A 27,913-nucleotide genomic window follows, 5' to 3' on the forward strand; every position below is an offset into this window, starting at 1 on the left:
CGATCAGTGCTAAACCCCCCCGATTTTTTGCCCCAATCACAGTTTTGTGCGCTATAATGCGCGCCTTATTTGTCCAAATAAAGTCTCTAACAGCCTTTGAAATTTCAATTTGTACCCAGTCAGGGAAAGTACAAGTGCTCAGTGCATGGTTCACTTTGGACATCACGAGCGCATTTACTACCACTGCCCTTCCTCTCACGTATAGATTTCTCATTTTCCATACATTTAAGCACTTCTGAATTTTATTTAAAACCATTTTCCACGTTTCTTCATCACATTTCATTTCATTTTTGCCAACAAAAACGCCTAACACTTTTCTCTGATTTTCAATTTTTTTAAAACCCCATTCTTCTAGTTTGTCTATGTCTTCTTTAAAAGACATAATTTCAGACTTATCTGCATTTATTTTGGCTCCACTAGCCTTTTCATATTTTTTAACACAATTTAACACCAAGATCAAGTCATCTTGTTTTTTCACAGTTATATTTATATCATCCGCATACTGAGATATGACCACGTTCTTTCCCCCAATACCGTTTATTCCCCCCCGTGCTCTGATAATTGCAGCCAATGGCTCCGCCACTAAACTATACAAAAGTGCTGACATAGGACATCCCTGCCTGATTGATCTGTGAATTGGAAAAGAAAAAGTGAGTGCCCTATTACATTTAACAGTGCTGTGTGCATTCACGTAACATAATTTCACCCAATTAACAAACGTGTCCCCATACCCAAAAGCCACCCTGTCAAAAGCTTTGTTTAAATCAATCCCCAACCAGATCCCTCCCTCCCTCCCCATCGTCCTGACCGTCCCTTTGAGATGAATTATAGTGTCTGCAATATCTCTTCTCGGTATGCTGTATGTTTGTGTGTTTTGTACCACCCCCCCTATTGTGTCCCTGATTCGGTTTGCTATAATCTTTGTAAAGATTTTGTAATCAGTGTTTAAAAGGCTGATGGGTCGATAATTACGCAGATCACGCCTATCACCTTTATTTTTATAAAAAATCGCAATAAGCCCCTCTGCAAAGCCTCTCGGCGTTTTGTTCCTGTCTAACATCTCGCTATACAGCTTCCCTAAAATTTCAATCAAGGGTTCTTTAAAAGCACCAAAAAATTCCACAGTAAGTCCATCCCTCCCCGGACTTTTATTTCTGTTTAGACTATCAATTGCACACGCTATTTCCGCCTGCACTAAGGCCGCGTCGCACCCTGCTTTCTCCTCTTCTGTTAAACGTGCTGTTAAAGCACCCAGCACCTCTTTTTCATCTGCTGGATCGGTCTCCTGCTTTTCATAAAGTTTTTTATAAAAATTCCCTACTGTTTTTAAAATACCCTCACTGTCATTAATCACCCCCCCTTCCTCATCCAGTACTTCCTTTAAAACCGTTTTACTCTGCCTTTGTTTTTCCATTCCTAAAAAGAAAGCCGTGCTTCTTTCTCCATAATACAGGTGCTGTATTCTGCTCCTGACCTCTGCTCCTTTACTCTTCTTTTGCTCAAGCGCACTTAGTTTATCTCTTAGCTCTAAATAACGTTCCGTGCTCACGCTCCCTGTACTATCTAATTTTTGGAGTTCCTCCTTAAGCTCTGCTCTTAAGCCTCTCTCCACTTGCTCATCTTCAAACTTTTTTGTTCTACAGTAGTTTATACACTTTCTCTTTATGCGTACTTTCGCCTCCTCCCACCAGTCACACACATCATCCACCACACTTGCTTGTTCTTTCATGCTTTCAAGCATTTTAGTCATGCTTTTTTTGAAAACTGGGTCTTCTAGGACACTGGCATTAAAGCACCACACCCCCACCTGACTCCCTTTTCTTCCACACACAACCTCTATAATCATCATTTTGTGGTCACTCCATACTGATTCCTCATAGTGAACGGCTTTGAAGTTTTTCACAAAACCCATCCCCGCTAAAACGTTGTCAATCCTACTTTGTTTTAAAATGTTTAGGACCAGCTGCTTTCTGGAGAATGCTCTTTCGTTTGTATGCAGCCAACGCCAAATGTCTACAAGGTTATTTTCCGCCATTATTTTTTTCAGCACCGCTCTGCTCCCGTCATGCTTGAAGGTGTTATTCTTTGACACATCCCTCTGGGTTAAAGCCACATTAAAATCACCCACCACAATACAGTTCCCCCCCCACCCCCTGCAGTTCGTCTTAAAAAAGTCCACTCTCTCTTTTTCAGTATTTGGTGCATATACGTTAACAATCGTCATATTTTCACCATTAAAAACACATTCCATGGTAACCAGTCGCCCCTCATCATCCCTTTGTGATTGTTTAGCGCCTGTTATTTGATTGTTGCTAACAAAAATGACAACCCCCCTTGCCCTTGAGCTCCCATTGGAGGTGAAGATTTGCCCGTCAAAATCCCTCCTCACACACTGTTCCAACACATCGTCCCAGTGTGTCTCTTGCAGGCATGTAATGTCATTTTTTTTTGCTATTTCTAAAATTGTTCGTAGTTTGCTTTCCTTTCGTAACCCATTCGTATTAAAAGAGAGTATTTTAAGTAGGCTCATAAAGATGATCTTTGTTTGTTTGTTTTTTTAAAAATGACAGTAAGGGCTAGAAAAGTCTCAGAATCTCTAACAAAAGAAAGTCTATGATTTATGTCAAATCTTTTAACCTCTGCTTTTTGACCTCTTTCTTTTGTCTTGTACTCAACCTTTTCTTCGCGTTTGCCAAGACTCCCGTGTCCATTTCACCTCCTGAATCTGGTGAGCTCCCATCTCCTCTCGTCTCTCCTTCATCTCCTCTCCGCCCCCGTTCATCTGCCTCCTCCTCCTCCTCCTCCTCCTCGCCCTCCGTCACCATCTCCACCACCGTGCTCTCCTCCCCGCTCTCCTCCTCGTTCTCCAACACCGCCTCCTCTGCCGTTACACCCTCCTCCGCGTTCTCCGCCTCCTCCTCCTCCGCCTCTTCCTCCTTCTCCTCCTCCTCCTCCTCGCATTCACAGTCTTTTCTCCTACAGGTTTTGCATCTTAAGTTTTTATTCGAGCATTCTCGTGCAAAATGCCCCTGCTTCCCACAGTAATGACATAAAAAGTCCGGGCATTCTTTTAAAATATGCCCCGGCTGAATACACAGCCTACACACTTTTAATTGTCTGTCATGTATAACTCTGAAGAATTCAGCTCCCATTGCAGTTTCAAATTTCGTTGAGTAGGGTAGTGATTTTACAATGTCGTTGAATTTTACTTTTAAAAACCTTGTCCCATCCGCGATCTCGGTCCCAGGCCACATCCTCCTCTTAATTACCGATGCTGGCTTCACCCCCCAGGAAAGGAGTTTCGCCACAATCTCCTCATCTGAGACATAAGCTGGGAGGTTCAAAAAAGACACTACCATCTCATCATTTGTCAGTTCCTTTGCTATTATTTTGGTATCTCCAATCTTGAAGCCATCCAAGAGTCTTTCTTTTGCTTTTTCATTACTCACAGTCACTTCGAATGTTTTTTCCCCTGTTTTCCTGCACGCCATCAAACCCCCACAGATCAGTTTCATTTTTTGCAATAGTTCACTCATCCCAATTTTTTCCCCCACCATCTCAACTGTCAATGTCAAATTTTTTACATACTGTCTCTCCACGAACGTCTCAGTGTTTTTCGTCTCTTTCTCCATTTCTCTCTCTCCTCCTGTTGCCGCTGTTGTTCTTTTTCCCACGCCGGTTTCTCTTCGCCGTTCATCTCCGTTTTTTGCTCCTCCACCTCCTTTGCCGTCTTTTTTCCAACTTTCTTGTACTTGTCTCACACTCACGTCTTCTTCATTTCTCTCACTCTCCGTTGTTTTCCGTTGCTGTTCTCTAGTTATTCCTCCCGTTACCTCTTTTCCTTCAGCGTTTCTCGCGAGCTGCTCCTCGCCGTTTCCGCCCCGGTTTTCCTTCATTTCTGCATTCTTCACCTCCGTTTGTCCATTTTCCATTATCTTTTCGTCTTTTCCTTTCCGTGATCTGTCAACCTTGGTCCATCCGTCCATTCGTCCATGTTCATTTTCTTTGTCATTAACTTTCCGTTGTTCTTTTGCCGTATTGATCTGTCCGTCAGCACCCGCTAGCTTCATGCTAGCAGGTAGCTCGTTCGCCATGCTTCCCAGCAGCTTCTCAAAAAAAGGTCGAACAAATTATATATATCCCCCAAACAGTCAAGACTGCTGGGGGACTTTACACTCACACTTGAGGTTTTTAAACAAAAAACTGGAAAACTCCTATTTTAAACTCCTTAGATTACTTCCAAACTTTTTAACGCAGGCTCAAACACTCTGTCTCTCACACACTCTCTCACAAGTGGGCGTGTTCAGGGTGGTATGGCCGTAAGCCACAATGGTGTGCAGAAAAGGCCCTTTTAAACATCTGCTGCGCTTGGCCATAATGTGGGGGAGCAAATGTTCCCCTACATTCTTGAATCTGGCTAAACTTTCGGACATCTGAATTGATGTGTCACCACATGATAAAAACAATGCTCTCCCACAGTGCAATTGATTGTGTCCATCAGTCTTTTCAGACTGTCAAACATGTCGTCACAAATGTTCTATAGTCCAGGTGAAGAAAAAAAGAGAAAAAGAAAAAGCTTACAGCACCTGGTATTCCCAGGCGGTCTCCCATCCAAGTACTAACCAGGCCCGACCCTGCTTAGCTTCCGAGATCAGACGAGATCGGGCGTGTTCAGGGTGGTATGGCCGTAAGCCACAATGGTGTGCAGAAAAGGCCCTTTTAAACATCTGCTGCGCTTGGCCATAATGTGGGGGAGCAAATGTTCCCCTACATTCTTGAATCTGGCTAAACTTTCGGACATCTGAATTGATGTGTCACCACATGATAAAAACAATGCTCTCCCACAGTGCAATTGATTGTGTCCATCAGTCTTTTCAGACTGTCAAACATGTCGTCACAAATGTTCTATAGTCCAGGTGAAGAAAAAAAGAGAAAAAGAAAAAGCTTACAGCACCTGGTATTCCCAGGCGGTCTCCCATCCAAGTACTAACCAGGCCCGACCCTGCTTAGCTTCCGAGATCAGACGAGATCGGGCGTGTTCAGGGTGGTATGGCCGTAAGCCACAATGGTGTGCAGAAAAGGCCCTTTTAAACATCTGCTGCGCTTGGCCATAATTCTTGAATCTGGCTAAACTTTCGGACATCTGAATTGATGTGTCACCACATGATAAAAACAATGCTCTGCCACAGTGCAATTGATTGTGTCCATCAGTCTTTTCAGACTGTCAAACATGTAGTCACAAATGTTCTATAGTCCAGGTGAAGAAAAAAAGAGAAAAAGAAAAGGCTTACAGCACCTGGTATTCCCAGGCGGTCTCCCATCCAAGTACTAACCAGGCCCGACCCTGCTTAGCTTCCGAGATCGGACGAGATCGGGCGTGTTCAGGGTGGTATGGCCGTAAGCCACAATGGTGTGCAGAAAAGGCCCTTTTAAACATCTGCTGCGCTTGGCCATAATTGAATCTGGCTAAACTTTCGGACATCTGAATTGATGTGTCACCACATGATAAAAACAATGCTCTCCCACAGTGCAATTGATTGTGTCCATCAGTCTTTTCAGACTGTCAAACATGTAGTCACAAATGTTCTATAGTCCAGGTGAAGAAAAAAAGAGAAAAAGAAAAAGCTTACAGCACCTGGTATTCCCAGGCGGTCTCCCATCCAAGTACTAACCAGGCCCGACCCTGCTTAGCTTCCGAGATCGGACGAGATCGGGCGTGTTCAGGGTGGTATGGCCGTAAGCCACAATGGTGTGCAGAAAAGGCCCTTTTAAACATCTGCTGCGCTTGGCCATAATGTGGGGGAGCAAATGCTCCCCCACATTCTTGAATCTGGCTAAACTTTCGGACATCTGAATTGATATGTCACCACATGATCAAAAAACAATGCTCTCCCACAGTGCAATTGATTGTGTCCATCAGTCTTTTCAGACTGTCAAACATGTAGTCACAAATGTTCTATAGTCCAGGTGAAGAAAAAAAGAGAAAAAGAAAAAGCTTACAGCACCTGGTATTCCCAGGCGGTCTCCCATCCAAGTACTAACCAGGCCCGACCCTGCTTAGCTTCCGAGATCGGACGAGATCGGGCGTGTTCAGGGTGGTATGGCCGTAAGCCACAATGGTGTGCAGAAAAGGCCCTTTTAAACATCTGCTGCGCTTGGCCATAATGTGGGGGAGCAAATGCTCCCCCACATTCTTGAATCTGGCTAAACTTTCGGACATCTGAATTGATGTGTCACCACATGATAAAAACAATGCTCTGCCACAGTGCAATTGATTGTGTCCATCAGTCTTTTCAGACTGTCAAACATGTAGTCACAAATGTTCTATAGTCCAGGTGAAGAAAAAAAGAGAAAAAGAAAAAGCTTACAGCACCTGGTATTCCCAGGCGGTCTCCCATCCAAGTACTAACCAGGCCCGACCCTGCTTAGCTTCCGAGATCGGACGAGATCGGGCGTGTTCAGGGTGGTATGGCCGTAAGCCACAATGGTGTGCAGAAAAGGCCCTTTTAAACATCTGCTGCGCTTGGCCATAATGTGGGGGAGCAAATGCTCCCCCACATTCTTGAATCTGGCTAAACTTTCGGACATCTGAATTGATATGTCACCACATGATAAAAACAATGCTCTGCCACAGTGCAATTGATTGTGTCCATCAGTCTTTTCAGACTGTCAAACATGTAGTCACAAATGTTCTATAGTCCAGGTGAAGAAAAAAAGAGAAAAAGAAAAAGCTTACAGCACCTGGTATTCCCAGGCGGTCTCCCATCCAAGTACTAACCAGGCCCGACCCTGCTTAGCTTCCGAGATCGGACGAGATCGGGCGTGTTCAGGGTGGTATGGCCGTAAGCCACAATGGTGTGCAGAAAAGGCCCTTTTAAACATCTGCTGCGCTTGGCCATAATTGAATCTGGCTAAACTTTCGGACATCTGAATTGATGTGTCACCACATGATAAAAACAATGCTCTCCCACAGTGCAATTGATTGTGTCCATCAGTCTTTTCAGACTGTCAAACATGTAGTCACAAATGTTCTATAGTCCAGGTGAAGAAAAAAAGAGAAAAAGAAAAAGCTTACAGCACCTGGTATTCCCAGGCGGTCTCCCATCCAAGTACTAACCAGGCCCGACCCTGCTTAGCTTCCGAGATCGGACGAGATCGGGCGTGTTCAGGGTGGTATGGCCGTAAGCCACAATGGTGTGCAGAAAAGGCCCTTTTAAACATCTGCTGCGCTTGGCCATAATGTGGGGGAGCAAATGCTCCCCCACATTCTTGAATCTGGCTAAACTTTCGGACATCTGAATTGATATGTCACCACATGATCAAAAAACAATGCTCTCCCACAGTGCAATTGATTGTGTACATCAGTCTTTTCAGACTGTCAAACATGTAGTCACAAATGTTCTATAGTCCAGGTGAAGAAAAAAAGAGAAAAAGAAAAAGCTTACAGCACCTGGTATTCCCAGGCGGTCTCCCATCCAAGTACTAACCAGGCCCGACCCTGCTTAGCTTCCGAGATCGGACGAGATCGGGCGTGTTCAGGGTGGTATGGCCGTAAGCCACAATGGTGTGCAGAAAAGGCCCTTTTAAACATCTGCTGCGCTTGGCCATAATGTGGGGGAGCAAATGCTCCCCCACATTCTTGAATCTGGCTAAACTTTCGGACATCTGAATTGATATGTCACCACATGATAAAAACAATGCTCTGCCACAGTGCAATTGATTGTGTCCATCAGTCTTTTCAGACTGTCAAACATGTAGTCACAAATGTTCTATAGTCCAGGTGAAGAAAAAAAGAGAAAAAGAAAAAGCTTACAGCACCTGGTATTCCCAGGCGGTCTCCCATCCAAGTACTAACCAGGCCCGACCCTGCTTAGCTTCCGAGATCGGACGAGATCGGGCGTGTTCAGGGTGGTATGGCCGTAAGCCACAATGGTGTGCAGAAAAGGCCCTTTTAAACATCTGCTGCGCTTGGCCATAATTGAATCTGGCTAAACTTTCGGACATCTGAATTGATGTGTCACCACATGATAAAAACAATGCTCTCCCACAGTGCAATTGATTGTGTCCATCAGTCTTTTCAGACTGTCAAACATGTAGTCACAAATGTTCTATAGTCCAGGTGAAGAAAAAAAGAGAAAAAGAAAAAGCTTACAGCACCTGGTATTCCCAGGCGGTCTCCCATCCAAGTACTAACCAGGCCCGACCCTGCTTAGCTTCCGAGATCGGACGAGATCGGGCGTGTTCAGGGTGGTATGGCCGTAAGCCACAATGGTGTGCAGAAAAGGCCCTTTTAAACATCTGCTGCGCTTGGCCATAATGTGGGGGAGCAAATGCTCCCCCACATTCTTGAATCTGGCTAAACTTTCGGACATCTGAATTGATATGTCACCACATGATCAAAAAACAATGCTCTCCCACAGTGCAATTGATTGTGTCCATCAGTCTTTTCAGACTGTCAAACATGTAGTCACAAATGTTCTATAGTCCAGGTGAAGAAAAAAAGAGAAAAAGAAAAAGCTTACAGCACCTGGTATTCCCAGGCGGTCTCCCATCCAAGTACTAACCAGGCCCGACCCTGCTTAGCTTCCGAGATCGGACGAGATCGGGCGTGTTCAGGGTGGTATGGCCGTAAGCCACAATGGTGTGCAGAAAAGGCCCTTTTAAACATCTGCTGCGCTTGGCCATAATGTGGGGGAGCAAATGCTCCCCCACATTCTTGAATCTGGCTAAACTTTCGGACATCTGAATTGATATGTCACCACATGATAAAAACAATGCTCTGCCACAGTGCAATTGATTGTGTCCATCAGTCTTTTCAGACTGTCAAACATGTAGTCACAAATGTTCTATAGTCCAGGTGAAGAAAAAAAGAGAAAAAGAAAAAGCTTACAGCACCTGGTATTCCCAGGCGGTCTCCCATCCAAGTACTAACCAGGCCCGACCCTGCTTAGCTTCCGAGATCGGACGAGATCGGGCGTGTTCAGGGTGGTATGGCCGTAAGCCACAATGGTGTGCAGAAAAGGCCCTTTTAAACATCTGCTGCGCTTGGCCATAATTGAATCTGGCTAAACTTTCGGACATCTGAATTGATGTGTCACCACATGATAAAAACAATGCTCTCCCACAGTGCAATTGATTGTGTCCATCAGTCTTTTCAGACTGTCAAACATGTAGTCACAAATGTTCTATAGTCCAGGTGAAGAAAAAAAGAGAAAAAGAAAAAGCTTACAGCACCTGGTATTCCCAGGCGGTCTCCCATCCAAGTACTAACCAGGCCCGACCCTGCTTAGCTTCCGAGATCGGACGAGATCGGGCGTGTTCAGGGTGGTATGGCCGTAAGCCACAATGGTGTGCAGAAAAGGCCCTTTTAAACATCTGCTGCGCTTGGCCATAATGTGGGGGAGCAAATGCTCCCCCACATTCTTGAATCTGGCTAAACTTTCGGACATCTGAATTGATATGTCACCACATGATCAAAAAACAATGCTCTCCCACAGTGCAATTGATTGTGTCCATCAGTCTTTTCAGACGGTCAAACATGTAGTCACAAATGTTCTATAGTCCAGGTGAAGAAAAAAAGAGAAAAAGAAAAAGCTTACAGCACCTGGTATTCCCAGGCGGTCTCCCATCCAAGTACTAACCAGGCCCGACCCTGCTTAGCTTCCGAGATCGGACGAGATCGGGCGTGTTCAGGGTGGTATGGCCGTAAGCCACAATGGTGTGCAGAAAAGGCCCTTTTAAACATCTGCTGCGCTTGGCCATAATGTGGGGGAGCAAATGCTCCCCCACATTCTTGAATCTGGCTAAACTTTCGGACATCTGAATTGATATGTCACCACATGATAAAAACAATGCTCTGCCACAGTGCAATTGATTGTGTCCATCAGTCTTTTCAGACTGTCAAACATGTAGTCACAAATGTTCTATAGTCCAGGTGAAGAAAAAAAGAGAAAAAGAAAAAGCTTACAGCACCTGGTATTCCCAGGCGGTCTCCCATCCAAGTACTAACCAGGCCCGACCCTGCTTAGCTTCCGAGATCGGACGAGATCGGGCGTGTTCAGGGTGGTATGGCCGTAAGCCACAATGGTGTGCAGAAAAGGCCCTTTTAAACATCTGCTGCGCTTGGCCATAATTGAATCTGGCTAAACTTTCGGACATCTGAATTGATGTGTCACCACATGATAAAAACAATGCTCTCCCACAGTGCAATTGATTGTGTCCATCAGTCTTTTCAGACTGTCAAACATGTAGTCACAAATGTTCTATAGTCCAGGTGAAGAAAAAAAGAGAAAAAGAAAAAGCTTACAGCACCTGGTATTCCCAGGCGGTCTCCCATCCAAGTACTAACCAGGCCCGACCCTGCTTAGCTTCCGAGATCGGACGAGATCGGGCGTGTTCAGGGTGGTATGGCCGTAAGCCACAATGGTGTGCAGAAAAGGCCCTTTTAAACATCTGCTGCGCTTGGCCATAATGTGGGGGAGCAAATGCTCCCCCACATTCTTGAATCTGGCTAAACTTTCGGACATCTGAATTGATATGTCACCACATGATCAAAAAACAATGCTCTCCCACAGTGCAATTGATTGTGTCCATCAGTCTTTTCAGACTGTCAAACATGTAGTCACAAATGTTCTATAGTCCAGGTGAAGAAAAAAAGAGAAAAAGAAAAAGCTTACAGCACCTGGTATTCCCAGGCGGTCTCCCATCCAAGTACTAACCAGGCCCGACCCTGCTTAGCTTCCGAGATCGGACGAGATCGGGCGTGTTCAGGGTGGTATGGCCGTAAGCCACAATGGTGTGCAGAAAAGGCCCTTTTAAACATCTGCTGCGCTTGGCCATAATGTGGGGGAGCAAATGCTCCCCCACATTCTTGAATCTGGCTAAACTTTCGGACATCTGAATTGATATGTCACCACATGATAAAAACAATGCTCTGCCACAGTGCAATTGATTGTGTCCATCAGTCTTTTCAGACTGTCAAACATGTAGTCACAAATGTTCTATAGTCCAGGTGAAGAAAAAAAGAGAAAAAGAAAAAGCTTACAGCACCTGGTATTCCCAGGCGGTCTCCCATCCAAGTACTAACCAGGCCCGACCCTGCTTAGCTTCCGAGATCGGACGAGATCGGGCGTGTTCAGGGTGGTATGGCCGTAAGCCACAATGGTGTGCAGAAAAGGCCCTTTTAAACATCTGCTGCGCTTGGCCATAATTGAATCTGGCTAAACTTTCGGACATCTGAATTGATGTGTCACCACATGATAAAAACAATGCTCTCCCACAGTGCAATTGATTGTGTCCATCAGTCTTTTCAGACTGTCAAACATGTAGTCACAAATGTTCTATAGTCCAGGTGAAGAAAAAAAGAGAAAAAGAAAAAGCTTACAGCACCTGGTATTCCCAGGCGGTCTCCCATCCAAGTACTAACCAGGCCCGACCCTGCTTAGCTTCCGAGATCGGACGAGATCGGGCGTGTTCAGGGTGGTATGGCCGTAAGCCACAATGGTGTGCAGAAAAGGCCCTTTTAAACATCTGCTGCGCTTGGCCATAATGTGGGGGAGCAAATGCTCCCCCACATTCTTGAATCTGGCTAAACTTTCGGACATCTGAATTGATATGTCACCACATGATCAAAAAACAATGCTCTCCCACAGTGCAATTGATTGTGTCCATCAGTCTTTTCAGACGGTCAAACATGTAGTCACAAATGTTCTATAGTCCAGGTGAAGAAAAAAAGAGAAAAAGAAAAAGCTTACAGCACCTGGTATTCCCAGGCGGTCTCCCATCCAAGTACTAACCAGGCCCGACCCTGCTTAGCTTCCGAGATCGGACGAGATCGGGCGTGTTCAGGGTGGTATGGCCGTAAGCCACAATGGTGTGCAGAAAAGGCCCTTTTAAACATCTGCTGCGCTTGGCCATAATGTGGGGGAGCAAATGCTCCCCCACATTCTTGAATCTGGCTAAACTTTCGGACATCTGAATTGATATGTCACCACATGATAAAAACAATGCTCTGCCACAGTGCAATTGATTGTGTCCATCAGTCTTTTCAGACTGTCAAACATGTAGTCACAAATGTTCTATAGTCCAGGTGAAGAAAAAAAGAGAAAAAGAAAAAGCTTACAGCACCTGGTATTCCCAGGCGGTCTCCCATCCAAGTACTAACCAGGCCCGACCCTGCTTAGCTTCCGAGATCGGACGAGATCGGGCGTGTTCAGGGTGGTATGGCCGTAAGCCACAATGGTGTGCAGAAAAGGCCCTTTTAAACATCTGCTGCGCTTGGCCATAATGTGGGGGAGCAAATGCTCCCCCACATTCTTGAATCTGGCTAAACTTTCGGACATCTGAATTGATGTGTCACCACATGATAAAAACAATGCTCTGCCACAGTGCAATTGATTGTGTCCATCAGTCTTTTCAGACTGTCAAACATGTAGTCACAAATGTTCTATAGTCCAGGTGAAGAAAAAAAGAGAAAAAGAAAAAGCTTACAGCACCTGGTATTCCCAGGCGGTCTCCCATCCAAGTACTAACCAGGCCCGACCCTGCTTAGCTTCCGAGATCGGACGAGATCGGGCGTGTTCAGGGTGGTATGGCCGTAAGCCACAATGGTGTGCAGAAAAGGCCCTTTTAAACATCTGCTGCGCTTGGCCATAATGTGGGGGAGCAAATGTTCCCCCACATTCTTGAATCTGGCTAAACTTTCGGACATCTGAATTGATGTGTCACCACATGATAAAAACAATGCTCTCCCACAGTGCAATTGATTGTGTCCATCAGTCTTTTCAGACTGTCAAACATGTCGTCACAAATGTTCTATAGTCCAGGTGAAGAAAAAAAGAGAAAAAGAAAAAGCTTACAGCACCTGGTATTCCCAGGCGGTCTCCCATCCAAGTACTAACCAGGCCCGACCCTGCTTAGCTTCCGAGATCGGACGAGATCGGGCGTGTTCAGGGTGGTATGGCCGTAAGCCACAATGGTGTGCAGAAAAGGCCCTTTTAAACATCTGCTGCGCTTGGCCATAATGTGGGGGAGCAAATGTTCCCCCACATTCTTGAATCTGGCTAAACTTTCGGACATCTGAATTGATGTGTCACCACATGATAAAAACAATGCTCTCCCACAGTGCAATTGATTGTGTCCATCAGTCTTTTCAGACTGTCAAACATGTCGTCACAAATGTTCTATAGTCCAGGTGAAGAAAAAAAGAGAAAAAGAAAAAGCTTACAGCACCTGGTATTCCCAGGCGGTCTCCCATCCAAGTACTAACCAGGCCCGACCCTGCTTAGCTTCCGAGATCGGACGAGATCGGGCGTGTTCAGGGTGGTATGGCCGTAAGCCACAATGGTGTGCAGAAAAGGCCCTTTTAAACATCTGCTGCGCTTGGCCATAATGTGGGGGAGCAAATGCTCCCCCACATTCTTGAATCTGGCTAAACTTTCGGACATCTGAATTGATATGTCACCACATGATAAAAACAATGCTCTGCCACAGTGCAATTGATTGTGTCCATCAGTCTTTTCAGACTGTCAAACATGTAGTCACAAATGTTCTATAGTCCAGGTGAAGAAAAAAAGAGAAAAAGAAAAAGCTTACAGCACCTGGTATTCCCAGGCGGTCTCCCATCCAAGTACTAACCAGGCCCGACCCTGCTTAGCTTCCGAGATCGGACGAGATCGGGCGTGTTCAGGGTGGTATGGCCGTAAGCCACAATGGTGTGCAGAAAAGGCCCTTTTAAACATCTGCTGCGCTTGGCCATAATTGAATCTGGCTAAACTTTCGGACATCTGAATTGATGTGTCACCACATGATAAAAACAATGCTCTCCCACAGTGCAATTGATTGTGTCCATCAGTCTTTTCATACTGTCAAACATGTAGTCACAAATGTTCTATAGTCCAGGTGAAGAAAAAAAGAGAAAAAGAAAAAGCTTACAGCACCTGGTATTCCCAGGCGGTCTCCCATCCAAGTACTAACCAGGCCCGACCCTGCTTAGCTTCCGAGATCGGACGAGATCGGGCGTGTTCAGGGTGGTATGGCCGTAAGCCACAATGGTGTGCAGAAAAGGCCCTTTTAAACATCTGCTGCGCTTGGCCATAATGTGGGGGAGCAAATGCTCCCCCACATTCTTGAATCTGGCTAAACTTTCGGACATCTGAATTGATATGTCACCACATGATCAAAAAACAATGCTCTCCCACAGTGCAATTGATTGTGTCCATCAGTCTTTTCAGACGGTCAAACATGTAGTCACAAATGTTCTATAGTCCAGGTGAAGAAAAAAAGAGAAAAAGAAAAAGCTTACAGCACCTGGTATTCCCAGGCGGTCTCCCATCCAAGTACTAACCAGGCCCGACCCTGCTTAGCTTCCGAGATCGGACGAGATCGGGCGTGTTCAGGGTGGTATGGCCGTAAGCCACAATGGTGTGCAGAAAAGGCCCTTTTAAACATCTGCTGCGCTTGGCCATAATGTGGGGGAGCAAATGCTCCCCCACATTCTTGAATCTGGCTAAATTTTCGGACATCTGAATTGATATGTCACCACATGATAAAAACAATGCTCTGCCACAGTGCAATTGATTGTGTCCATCAGTCTTTTCAGACTGTCAAACATGTAGTCACAAATGTTCTATAGTCCAGGTGAAGAAAAAAAGAGAAAAAGAAAAAGCTTACAGCACCTGGTATTCCCAGGCGGTCTCCCATCCAAGTACTAACCAGGCCCGACCCTGCTTAGCTTCCGAGATCGGACGAGATCGGGCGTGTTCAGGGTGGTATGGCCGTAAGCCACAATGGTGTGCAGAAAAGGCCCTTTTAAACATCTGCTGCGCTTGGCCATAATGTGGGGGAGCAAATGCTCCCCCACATTCTTGAATCTGGCTAAACTTTCGGACATCTGAATTGATATGTCACCACATGATCAAAAAACAATGCTCTCCCACAGTGCAATTGATTGTGTCCATCAGTCTTTTCAGACGGTCAAACATGTAGTCACAAATGTTCTATAGTCCAGGTGAAGAAAAAAAGAGAAAAAGAAAAAGCTTACAGCACCTGGTATTCCCAGGCGGTCTCCCATCCAAGTACTAACCAGGCCCGACCCTGCTTAGCTTCCGAGATCGGACGAGATCGGGCGTGTTCAGGGTGGTATGGCCGTAAGCCACAATGGTGTGCAGAAAAGGCCCTTTTAAACATCTGCTGCGCTTGGCCATAATGTGGGGGAGCAAATGCTCCCCCACATTCTTGAATCTGGCTAAACTTTCGGACATCTGAATTGATATGTCACCACATGATAAAAACAATGCTCTGCCACAGTGCAATTGATTGTGTCCATCAGTCTTTTCAGACTGTCAAACATGTAGTCACAAATGTTCTATAGTCCAGGTGAAGAAAAAAAGAGAAAAAGAAAAAGCTTACAGCACCTGGTATTCCCAGGCGGTCTCCCATCCAAGTACTAACCAGGCCCGACCCTGCTTAGCTTCCGAGATCGGACGAGATCGGGCGTGTTCAGGGTGGTATGGCCGTAAGCCACAATGGTGTGCAGAAAAGGCCCTTTTAAACATCTGCTGCGCTTGGCCATAATGTGGGGGAGCAAATGCTCCCCCACATTCTTGAATCTGGCTAAACTTTCGGACATCTGAATTGATGTGTCACCACATGATAAAAACAATGCTCTGCCACAGTGCAATTGATTGTGTCCATCAGTCTTTTCAGACTGTCAAACATGTAGTCACAAATGTTCTATAGTCCAGGTGAAGAAAAAAAGAGAAAAAGAAAAAGCTTACAGCACCTGGTATTCCCAGGCGGTCTCCCATCCAAGTACTAACCAGGCCCGACCCTGCTTAGCTTCCGAGATCGGACGAGATCGGGCGTGTTCAGGGTGGTATGGCCGTAAGCCACAATGGTGTGCAGAAAAGGCCCTTTTAAACATCTGCTGCGCTTGGCCATAATGTGGGGGAGCAAATGTTCCCCCACATTCTTGAATCTGGCTAAACTTTCGGACATCTGAATTGATGTGTCACCACATGATAAAAACAATGCTCTCCCACAGTGCAATTGATTGTGTCCATCAGTCTTTTCAGACTGTCAAACATGTCGTCACAAATGTTCTATAGTCCAGGTGAAGAAAAAAAGAGAAAAAGAAAAAGCTTACAGCACCTGGTATTCCCAGGCGGTCTCCCATCCAAGTACTAACCAGGCCCGACCCTGCTTAGCTTCCGAGATCGGACGAGATCGGGCGTGTTCAGGGTGGTATGGCCGTAAGCCACAATGGTGTGCAGAAAAGGCCCTTTTAAACATCTGCTGCGCTTGGCCATAATGTGGGGGAGCAAATGTTCCCCCACATTCTTGAATCTGGCTAAACTTTCGGACATCTGAATTGATGTGTCACCACATGATAAAAACAATGCTCTCCCACAGTGCAATTGATTGTGTCCATCAGTCTTTTCAGACTGTCAAACATGTCGTCACAAATGTTCTATAGTCCAGGTGAAGAAAAAAAGAGAAAAAGAAAAAGCTTACAGCACCTGGTATTCCCAGGCGGTCTCCCATCCAAGTACTAACCAGGCCCGACCCTGCTTAGCTTCCGAGATCGGACGAGATCGGGCGTGTTCAGGGTGGTATGGCCGTAAGCCACAATGGTGTGCAGAAAAGGCCCTTTTAAACATCTGCTGCGCTTGGCCATAATGTGGGGGAGCAAATGCTCCCCCACATTCTTGAATCTGGCTAAACTTTCGGACATCTGAATTGATATGTCACCACATGATAAAAACAATGCTCTGCCACAGTGCAATTGATTGTGTCCATCAGTCTTTTCAGACTGTCAAACATGTAGTCACAAATGTTCTATAGTCCAGGTGAAGAAAAAAAGAGAAAAAGAAAAAGCTTACAGCACCTGGTATTCCCAGGCGGTCTCCCATCCAAGTACTAACCAGGCCCGACCCTGCTTAGCTTCCGAGATCGGACGAGATCGGGCGTGTTCAGGGTGGTATGGCCGTAAGCCACAATGGTGTGCAGAAAAGGCCCTTTTAAACATCTGCTGCGCTTGGCCATAATGTGGGGGAGCAAATGCTCCCCCACATTCTTGAATCTGGCTAAACTTTCGGACATCTGAATTGATATGTCACCACATGATCAAAAAACAATGCTCTCCCACAGTGCAATTGATTGTGTCCATCAGTCTTTTCAGACGGTCAAACATGTAGTCACAAATGTTCTATAGTCCAGGTGAAGAAAAAAAGAGAAAAAGAAAAAGCTTACAGCACCTGGTATTCCCAGGCGGTCTCCCATCCAAGTACTAACCAGGCCCGACCCTGCTTAGCTTCCGAGATCGGACGAGATCGGGCGTGTTCAGGGTGGTATGGCCGTAAGCCACAATGGTGTGCAGAAAAGGCCCTTTTAAACATCTGCTGCGCTTGGCCATAATGTGGGGGAGCAAATGCTCCCCCACATTCTTGAATCTGGCTAAATTTTCGGACATCTGAATTGATATGTCACCACATGATAAAAACAATGCTCTGCCACAGTGCAATTGATTGTGTCCATCAGTCTTTTCAGACTGTCAAACATGTAGTCACAAATGTTCTATAGTCCAGGTGAAGAAAAAAAGAGAAAAAGAAAAAGCTTACAGCACCTGGTATTCCCAGGCGGTCTCCCATCCAAGTACTAACCAGGCCCGACCCTGCTTAGCTTCCGAGATCGGACGAGATCGGGCGTGTTCAGGGTGGTATGGCCGTAAGCCACAATGGTGTGCAGAAAAGGCCCTTTTAAACATCTGCTGCGCTTGGCCATAATGTGGGGGAGCAAATGCTCCCCCACATTCTTGAATCTGGCTAAACTTTCGGACATCTGAATTGATGTGTCACCACATGATAAAAACAATGCTCTGCCACAGTGCAATTGATTGTGTCCATCAGTCTTTTCAGACTGTCAAACATGTAGTCACAAATGTTCTATAGTCCAGGTGAAGAAAAAAAGAGAAAAAGAAAAAGCTTACAGCACCTGGTATTCCCAGGCGGTCTCCCATCCAAGTACTAACCAGGCCCGACCCTGCTTAGCTTCCGAGATCGGACGAGATCGGGCGTGTTCAGGGTGGTATGGCCGTAAGCCACAATGGTGTGCAGAAAAGGCCCTTTTAAACATCTGCTGCGCTTGGCCATAATGTGGGGGAGCAAATGTTCCCCCACATTCTTGAATCTGGCTAAACTTTCGGACATCTGAATTGATGTGTCACCACATGATAAAAACAATGCTCTCCCACAGTGCAATTGATTGTGTCCATCAGTCTTTTCAGACTGTCAAACATGTCGTCACAAATGTTCTATAGTCCAGGTGAAGAAAAAAAGAGAAAAAGAAAAAGCTTACAGCACCTGGTATTCCCAGGCGGTCTCCCATCCAAGTACTAACCAGGCCCGACCCTGCTTAGCTTCCGAGATCGGACGAGATCGGGCGTGTTCAGGGTGGTATGGCCGTAAGCCACAATGGTGTGCAGAAAAGGCCCTTTTAAACATCTGCTGCGCTTGGCCATAATGTGGGGGAGCAAATGTTCCCCCACATTCTTGAATCTGGCTAAACTTTCGGACATCTGAATTGATGTGTCACCACATGATAAAAACAATGCTCTCCCACAGTGCAATTGATTGTGTCCATCAGTCTTTTCAGACTGTCAAACATGTCGTCACAAATGTTCTATAGTCCAGGTGAAGAAAAAAAGAGAAAAAGAAAAAGCTTACAGCACCTGGTATTCCCAGGCGGTCTCCCATCCAAGTACTAACCAGGCCCGACCCTGCTTAGCTTCCGAGATCGGACGAGATCGGGCGTGTTCAGGGTGGTATGGCCGTAAGCCACAATGGTGTGCAGAAAAGGCCCTTTTAAACATCTGCTGCGCTTGGCCATAATTCTTGAATCTGGCTAAACTTTCGGACATCTGAATTGATGTGTCACCACATGATAAAAACAATGCTCTGCCACAGTGCAATTGATTGTGTCCATCAGTCTTTTCAGACTGTCAAACATGTAGTCACAAATGTTCTATAGTCCAGGTGAAGAAAAAAAGAGAAAAAGAAAAAGCTTACAGCACCTGGTATTCCCAGGCGGTCTCCCATCCAAGTACTAACCAGGCCCGACCCTGCTTAGCTTCCGAGATCGGACGAGATCGGGCGTGTTCAGGGTGGTATGGCCGTAAGCCACAATGGTGTGCAGAAAAGGCCCTTTTAAACATCTGCTGCGCTTGGCCATAATTGAATCTGGCTAAACTTTCGGACATCTGAATTGATGTGTCACCACATGATAAAAACAATGCTCTCCCACAGTGCAATTGATTGTGTCCATCAGTCTTTTCAGACTGTCAAACATGTAGTCACAAATGTTCTATAGTCCAGGTGAAGAAAAAAAGAGAAAAAGAAAAAGCTTACAGCACCTGGTATTCCCAGGCGGTCTCCCATCCAAGTACTAACCAGGCCCGACCCTGCTTAGCTTCCGAGATCGGACGAGATCGGGCGTGTTCAGGGTGGTATGGCCGTAAGCCACAATGGTGTGCAGAAAAGGCCCTTTTAAACATCTGCTGCGCTTGGCCATAATGTGGGGGAGCAAATGCTCCCCCACATTCTTGAATCTGGCTAAACTTTCGGACATCTGAATTGATGTGTCACCACATGATAAAAACAATGCTCTCCCACAGTGCAATTGATTGTGTCCATCAGTCTTTTCAGACTGTCAAACATGTAGTCACAAATGTTCTATAGTCCAGGTGAAGAAAAAAAGAGAAAAAGAAAAAGCTTACAGCACCTGGTATTCCCAGGCGGTCTCCCATCCAAGTACTAACCAGGCCCGACCCTGCTTAGCTTCCGAGATCGGACGAGATCGGGCGTGTTCAGGGTGGTATGGCCGTAAGCCACAATGGTGTGCAGAAAAGGCCCTTTTAAACATCTGCTGCGCTTGGCCATAATGTGGGGGAGCAAATGCTCCCCCACATTCTTGAATCTGGCTAAACTTTCGGACATCTGAATTGATGTGTCACCACATGATAAAAACAATGCTCTGCCACAGTGCAATTGATTGTGTCCATCAGTCTTTTCAGACTGTCAAACATGTAGTCACAAATGTTCTATAGTCCAGGTGAAGAAAAAAAGAGAAAAAGAAAAAGCTTACAGCACCTGGTATTCCCAGGCGGTCTCCCATCCAAGTACTAACCAGGCCCGACCCTGCTTAGCTTCCGAGATCGGACGAGATCGGGCGTGTTCAGGGTGGTATGGCCGTAAGCCACAATGGTGTGCAGAAAAGGCCCTTTTAAACATCTGCTGCGCTTGGCCATAATTCTTGAATCTGGCTAAACTTTCGGACATCTGAATTGATGTGTCACCACATGATAAAAACAATGCTCTGCCACAGTGCAATTGATTGTGTCCATCAGTCTTTTCAGACTGTCAAACATGTAGTCACAAATGTTCTATAGTCCAGGTGAAGAAAAAAAGAGAAAAAGAAAAAGCTTACAGCACCTGGTATTCCCAGGCGGTCTCCCATCCAAGTACTAACCAGGCCCGACCCTGCTTAGCTTCCGAGATCGGACGAGATCGGGCGTGTTCAGGGTGGTATGGCCGTAAGCCACAATGGTGTGCAGAAAAGGCCCTTTTAAACATCTGCTGCGCTTGGCCATAATTGAATCTGGCTAAACTTTCGGACATCTGAATTGATGTGTCACCACATGATAAAAACAATGCTCTCCCACAGTGCAATTGATTGTGTCCATCAGTCTTTTCAGACTGTCAAACATGTAGTCACAAATGTTCTATAGTCCAGGTGAAGAAAAAAAGAGAAAAAGAAAAAGCTTACAGCACCTGGTATTCCCAGGCGGTCTCCCATCCAAGTACTAACCAGGCCCGACCCTGCTTAGCTTCCGAGATCGGACGAGATCGGGCGTGTTCAGGGTGGTATGGCCGTAAGCCACAATGGTGTGCAGAAAAGGCCCTTTTAAACATCTGCTGCGCTTGGCCATAATGTGGGGGAGCAAATGCTCCCCCACATTCTTGAATCTGGCTAAACTTTCGGACATCTGAATTGATGTGTCACCACATGATAAAAACAATGCTCTCCCACAGTGCAATTGATTGTGTCCATCAGTCTTTTCAGACTGTCAAACATGTAGTCACAAATGTTCTATAGTCCAGGTGAAGAAAAAAAGAGAAAAAGAAAAAGCTTACAGCACCTGGTATTCCCAGGCGGTCTCCCATCCAAGTACTAACCAGGCCCGACCCTGCTTAGCTTCCGAGATCGGACGAGATCGGGCGTGTTCAGGGTGGTATGGCCGTAAGCCACAATGGTGTGCAGAAAAGGCCCTTTTAAACATCTGCTGCGCTTGGCCATAATGTGGGGGAGCAAATGCTCCCCCACATTCTTGAATCTGGCTAAACTTTCGGACATCTGAATTGATGTGTCACCACATGATAAAAACAATGCTCTGCCACAGTGCAATTGATTGTGTCCATCAGTCTTTTCAGACTGTCAAACATGTAGTCACAAATGTTCTATAGTCCAGGTGAAGAAAAAAAGAGAAAAAGAAAAAGCTTACAGCACCTGGTATTCCCAGGCGGTCTCCCATCCAAGTACTAACCAGGCCCGACCCTGCTTAGCTTCCGAGATCGGACGAGATCGGGCGTGTTCAGGGTGGTATGGCCGTAAGCCACAATGGTGTGCAGAAAAGGCCCTTTTAAACATCTGCTGCGCTTGGCCATAATTCTTGAATCTGGCTAAACTTTCGGACATCTGAATTGATGTGTCACCACATGATAAAAACAATGCTCTGCCACAGTGCAATTGATTGTGTCCATCAGTCTTTTCAGACTGTCAAACATGTAGTCACAAATGTTCTATAGTCCAGGTGAAGAAAAAAAGAGAAAAAGAAAAAGCTTACAGCACCTGGTATTCCCAGGCGGTCTCCCATCCAAGTACTAACCAGGCCCGACCCTGCTTAGCTTCCGAGATCGGACGAGATCGGGCGTGTTCAGGGTGGTATGGCCGTAAGCCACAATGGTGTGCAGAAAAGGCCCTTTTAAACATCTGCTGCGCTTGGCCATAATTGAATCTGGCTAAACTTTCGGACATCTGAATTGATGTGTCACCACATGATAAAAACAATGCTCTCCCACAGTGCAATTGATTGTGTCCATCAGTCTTTTCAGACTGTCAAACATGTAGTCACAAATGTTCTATAGTCCAGGTGAAGAAAAAAAGAGAAAAAGAAAAAGCTTACAGCACCTGGTATTCCCAGGCGGTCTCCCATCCAAGTACTAACCAGGCCCGACCCTGCTTAGCTTCCGAGATCGGACGAGATCGGGCGTGTTCAGGGTGGTATGGCCGTAAGCCACAATGGTGTGCAGAAAAGGCCCTTTTAAACATCTGCTGCGCTTGGCCATAATGTGGGGGAGCAAATGCTCCCCCACATTCTTGAATCTGGCTAAACTTTCGGACATCTGAATTGATGTGTCACCACATGATAAAAACAATGCTCTCCCACAGTGCAATTGATTGTGTCCATCAGTCTTTTCAGACTGTCAAACATGTAGTCACAAATGTTCTATAGTCCAGGTGAAGAAAAAAAGAGAAAAAGAAAAAGCTTACAGCACCTGGTATTCCCAGGCGGTCTCCCATCCAAGTACTAACCAGGCCCGACCCTGCTTAGCTTCCGAGATCGGACGAGATCGGGCGTGTTCAGGGTGGTATGGCCGTAAGCCACAATGGTGTGCAGAAAAGGCCCTTTTAAACATCTGCTGCGCTTGGCCATAATGTGGGGGAGCAAATGCTCCCCCACATTCTTGAATCTGGCTAAACTTTCGGACATCTGAATTGATGTGTCACCACATGATAAAAACAATGCTCTGCCACAGTGCAATTGATTGTGTCCATCAGTCTTTTCAGACTGTCAAACATGTAGTCACAAATGTTCTATAGTCCAGGTGAAGAAAAAAAGAGAAAAAGAAAAAGCTTACAGCACCTGGTATTCCCAGGCGGTCTCCCATCCAAGTACTAACCAGGCCCGACCCTGCTTAGCTTCCGAGATCGGACGAGATCGGGCGTGTTCAGGGTGGTATGGCCGTAAGCCACAATGGTGTGCAGAAAAGGCCCTTTTAAACATCTGCTGCGCTTGGCCATAATGTGGGGGAGCAAATGCTCCCCCACATTCTTGAATCTGGCTAAACTTTCGGACATCTGAATTGATGTGTCACCACATGATAAAAACAATGCTCTGCCACAGTGCAATTGATTGTGTCCATCAGTCTTTTCAGACTGTCAAACATGTAGTCACAAATGTTCTATAGTCCAGGTGAAGAAAAAAAGAGAAAAAGAAAAAGCTTACAGCACCTGGTATTCCCAGGCGGTCTCCCATCCAAGTACTAACCAGGCCCGACCCTGCTTAGCTTCCGAGATCGGACGAGATCGGGCGTGTTCAGGGTGGTATGGCCGTAAGCCACAATGGTGTGCAGAAAAGGCCCTTTTAAACATCTGCTGCGCTTGGCCATGATTGAATCTGGCTAAACTTTCGGACATCTGAATTGATATGTCACCACATGATAAAAACAATGCTCTCCCACAGTGCAATTGATTGTGTCCATCAGTCTTTTCAGACTGTCAAACATGTAGTCACAAATGTTCTATAGTCCAGGTGAAGAAAAAAAGAGAAAAAGAAAAAGCTTACAGCACCTGGTATTCCCAGGCGGTCTCCCATCCAAGTACTAACCAGGCCCGACCCTGCTTAGCTTCCGAGATCGGACGAGATCGGGCGTGTTCAGGGTGGTATGGCCGTAAGCCACAATGGTGTGCAGAAAAGGCCCTTTTAAACATCTGCTGCGCTTGGCCATAATGTGGGGGAGCAAATGCTCCCCCACATTCTTGAATCTGGCTAAACTTTCGGACATCTGAATTGATATGTCACCACATGATCAAAAAACAATGCTCTCCCACAGTGCAATTGATTGTGTCCATCAGTCTTTTCAGACTGTCAAACATGTAGTCACAAATGTTCTATAGTCCAGGTGAAGAAAAAAAGAGAAAAAGAAAAAGCTTACAGCACCTGGTATTCCCAGGCGGTCTCCCATCCAAGTACTAACCAGGCCCGACCCTGCTTAGCTTCCGAGATCGGACGAGATCGGGCGTGTTCAGGGTGGTATGGCCGTAAGCCACAATGGTGTGCAGAAAAGGCCCTTTTAAACATCTGCTGCGCTTGGCCATAATGTGGGGGAGCAAATGCTCCCCCACATTCTTGAATCTGGCTAAACTTTCGGACATCTGAATTGATGTGTCACCACATGATAAAAACAATGCTCTGCCACAGTGCAATTGATTGTGTCCATCAGTCTTTTCAGACTGTCAAACATGTAGTCACAAATGTTCTATAGTCCAGGTGAAGAAAAAAAGAGAAAAAGAAAAAGCTTACAGCACCTGGTATTCCCAGGCGGTCTCCCATCCAAGTACTAACCAGGCCCGACCCTGCTTAGCTTCCGAGATCGGACGAGATCGGGCGTGTTCAGGGTGGTATGGCCGTAAGCCACAATGGTGTGCAGAAAAGGCCCTTTTAAACATCTGCTGCGCTTGGCCATAATTCTTGAATCTGGCTAAACTTTCGGACATCTGAATTGATGTGTCACCACATGATAAAAACAATGCTCTGCCACAGTGCAATTGATTGTGTCCATCAGTCTTTTCAGACTGTCAAACATGTAGTCACAAATGTTCTATAGTCCAGGTGAAGAAAAAAAGAGAAAAAGAAAAAGCTTACAGCACCTGGTATTCCCAGGCGGTCTCCCATCCAAGTACTAACCAGGCCCGACCCTGCTTAGCTTCCGAGATCGGACGAGATCGGGCGTGTTCAGGGTGGTATGGCCGTAAGCCACAATGGTGTGCAGAAAAGGCCCTTTTAAACATCTGCTGCGCTTGGCCATAATTGAATCTGGCTAAACTTTCGGACATCTGAATTGATGTGTCACCACATGATAAAAACAATGCTCTCCCACAGTGCAATTGATTGTGTCCATCAGTCTTTTCAGACTGTCAAACATGTAGTCACAAATGTTCTATAGTCCAGGTGAAGAAAAAAAGAGAAAAAGAAAAAGCTTACAGCACCTGGTATTCCCAGGCGGTCTCCCATCCAAGTACTAACCAGGCCCGACCCTGCTTAGCTTCCGAGATCGGACGAGATCGGGCGTGTTCAGGGTGGTATGGCCGTAAGCCACAATGGTGTGCAGAAAAGGCCCTTTTAAACATCTGCTGCGCTTGGCCATAATGTGGGGGAGCAAATGCTCCCCCACATTCTTGAATCTGGCTAAACTTTCGGACATCTGAATTGATATGTCACCACATGATCAAAAAACAATGCTCTCCCACAGTGCAATTGATTGTGTCCATCAGTCTTTTCAGACTGTCAAACATGTAGTCACAAATGTTCTATAGTCCAGGTGAAGAAAAAAAGAGAAAAAGAAAAAGCTTACAGCACCTGGTATTCCCAGGCGGTCTCCCATCCAAGTACTAACCAGGCCCGACCCTGCTTAGCTTCCGAGATCGGACGAGATCGGGCGTGTTCAGGGTGGTATGGCCGTAAGCCACAATGGTGTGCAGAAAAGGCCCTTTTAAACATCTGCTGCGCTTGGCCATAATGTGGGGGAGCAAATGCTCCCCCACATTCTTGAATCTGGCTAAACTTTCGGACATCTGAATTGATGTGTCACCACATGATAAAAACAATGCTCTCCCACAGTGCAATTGATTGTGTCCATCAGTCTTTTCAGACTATCAAACATGTAGTCACAAATGTTCTATAGTCCAGGTGAAGAAAAAAAGAGAAAAAGAAAAAGCTTACAGCACCTGGTATTCCCAGGCGGTCTCCCATCCAAGTACTAACCAGGCCCGACCCTGCTTAGCTTCCGAGATCGGACGAGATCGGGCGTGTTCAGGGTGGTATGGCCGTAAGCCACAATGGTGTGCAGAAAAGGCCCTTTTAAACATCTGCTGCGCTTGGCCATAATGTGGGGGAGCAAATGCTCCCCCACATTCTTGAATCTGGCTAAACTTTCGGACATCTGAATTGATGTGTCACCACATGATAAAAACAATGCTCTGCCACAGTGCAATTGATTGTGTCCATCAGTCTTTTCAGACTGTCAAACATGTAGTCACAAATGTTCTATAGTCCAGGTGAAGAAAAAAAGAGAAAAAGAAAAAGCTTACAGCACCTGGTATTCCCAGGCGGTCTCCCATCCAAGTACTAACCAGGCCCGACCCTGCTTAGCTTCCGAGATCGGACGAGATCGGGCGTGTTCAGGGTGGTATGGCCGTAAGCCACAACGGTGTGCAGAAAAGGCCCTTTTAAACATCTGCTGCGCTTGGCCATAATTGAATCTGGCTAAACTTTCGGACATCTGAATTGATATGTCACCACATGATAAAAACAATGATCTCCCACAGTGCAATTGATTGTGTCCATCAGTCTTTTCAGACTGTCAAACATGTAGTCACAAATGTTCTATAGTCCAGGTGAAGAAAAAAAGAGAAAAAGAAAAAGCTTACAGCACCTGGTATTCCCAGGCGGTCTCCCATCCAAGTACTAACCAGGCCCGACCCTGCTTAGCTTCCGAGATCGGACGAGATCGGGCGTGTTCAGGGTGGTATGGCCGTAAGCCACAATGGTGTGCAGAAAAGGCCCTTTTAAACATCTGCTGCGCTTGGCCATAATGTGGGGGAGCAAATGCTCCCCCACATTCTTGAATCTGGCTAAACTTTCGGACATCTGAATTGATATGTCACCACATGATCAAAAAACAATGCTCTCCCACAGTGCAATTGATTGTGTCCATCAGTCTTTTCAGACTGTCAAACATGTAGTCACAAATGTTCTATAGTCCAGGTGAAGAAAAAAAGAGAAAAAGAAAAAGCTTACAGCACCTGGTATTCCCAGGCGGTCTCCCATCCAAGTACTAACCAGGCCCGACCCTGCTTAGCTTCCGAGATCGGACGAGATCGGGCGTGTTCAGGGTGGTATGGCCGTAAGCCACAATGGTGTGCAGAAAAGGCCCTTTTAAACATCTGCTGCGCTTGGCCATAATGTGGGGGAGCAAATGCTCCCCCACATTCTTGAATCTGGCTAAACTTTCGGACATCTGAATTGATGTGTCACCACATGATAAAAACAATGCTCTGCCACAGTGCAATTGATTGTGTCCATCAGTCTTTTCAGACTGTCAAACATGTAGTCACAAATGTTCTATAGTCCAGGTGAAGAAAAAAAGAGAAAAAGAAAAAGCTTACAGCACCTGGTATTCCCAGGCGGTCTCCCATCCAAGTACTAACCAGGCCCGACCCTGCTTAGCTTCCGAGATCGGACGAGATCGGGCGTGTTCAGGGTGGTATGGCCGTAAGCCACAATGGTGTGCAGAAAAGGCCCTTTTAAACATCTGCTGCGCTTGGCCATAATTGAATCTGGCTAAACTTTCGGACATCTGAATTGATATGTCACCACATGATAAAAACAATGCTCTCCCACAGTGCAATTGATTGTGTCCATCAGTCTTTTCAGACTGTCAAACATGTAGTCACAAATGTTCTATAGTCCAGGTGAAGAAAAAAAGAGAAAAAGAAAAAGCTTACAGCACCTGGTATTCCCAGGCGGTCTCCCATCCAAGTACTAACCAGGCCCGACCCTGCTTAGCTTCCGAGATCGGACGAGATCGGGCGTGTTCAGGGTGGTATGGCCGTAAGCCACAATGGTGTGCAGAAAAGGCCCTTTTAAACATCTGCTGCGCTTGGCCATAATGTGGGGGAGCAAATGCTCCCCCACATTCTTGAATCTGGCTAAACTTTCGGACATCTGAATTGATATGTCACCACATGATCAAAAAACAATGCTCTCCCACAGTGCAATTGATTGTGTCCATCAGTC

This window comes from Symphodus melops, assembly GCF_947650265.1.
Source record: "Symphodus melops genome assembly, chromosome: 17".
Lineage (NCBI taxonomy): Eukaryota > Metazoa > Chordata > Actinopteri > Labriformes > Labridae > Symphodus > Symphodus melops.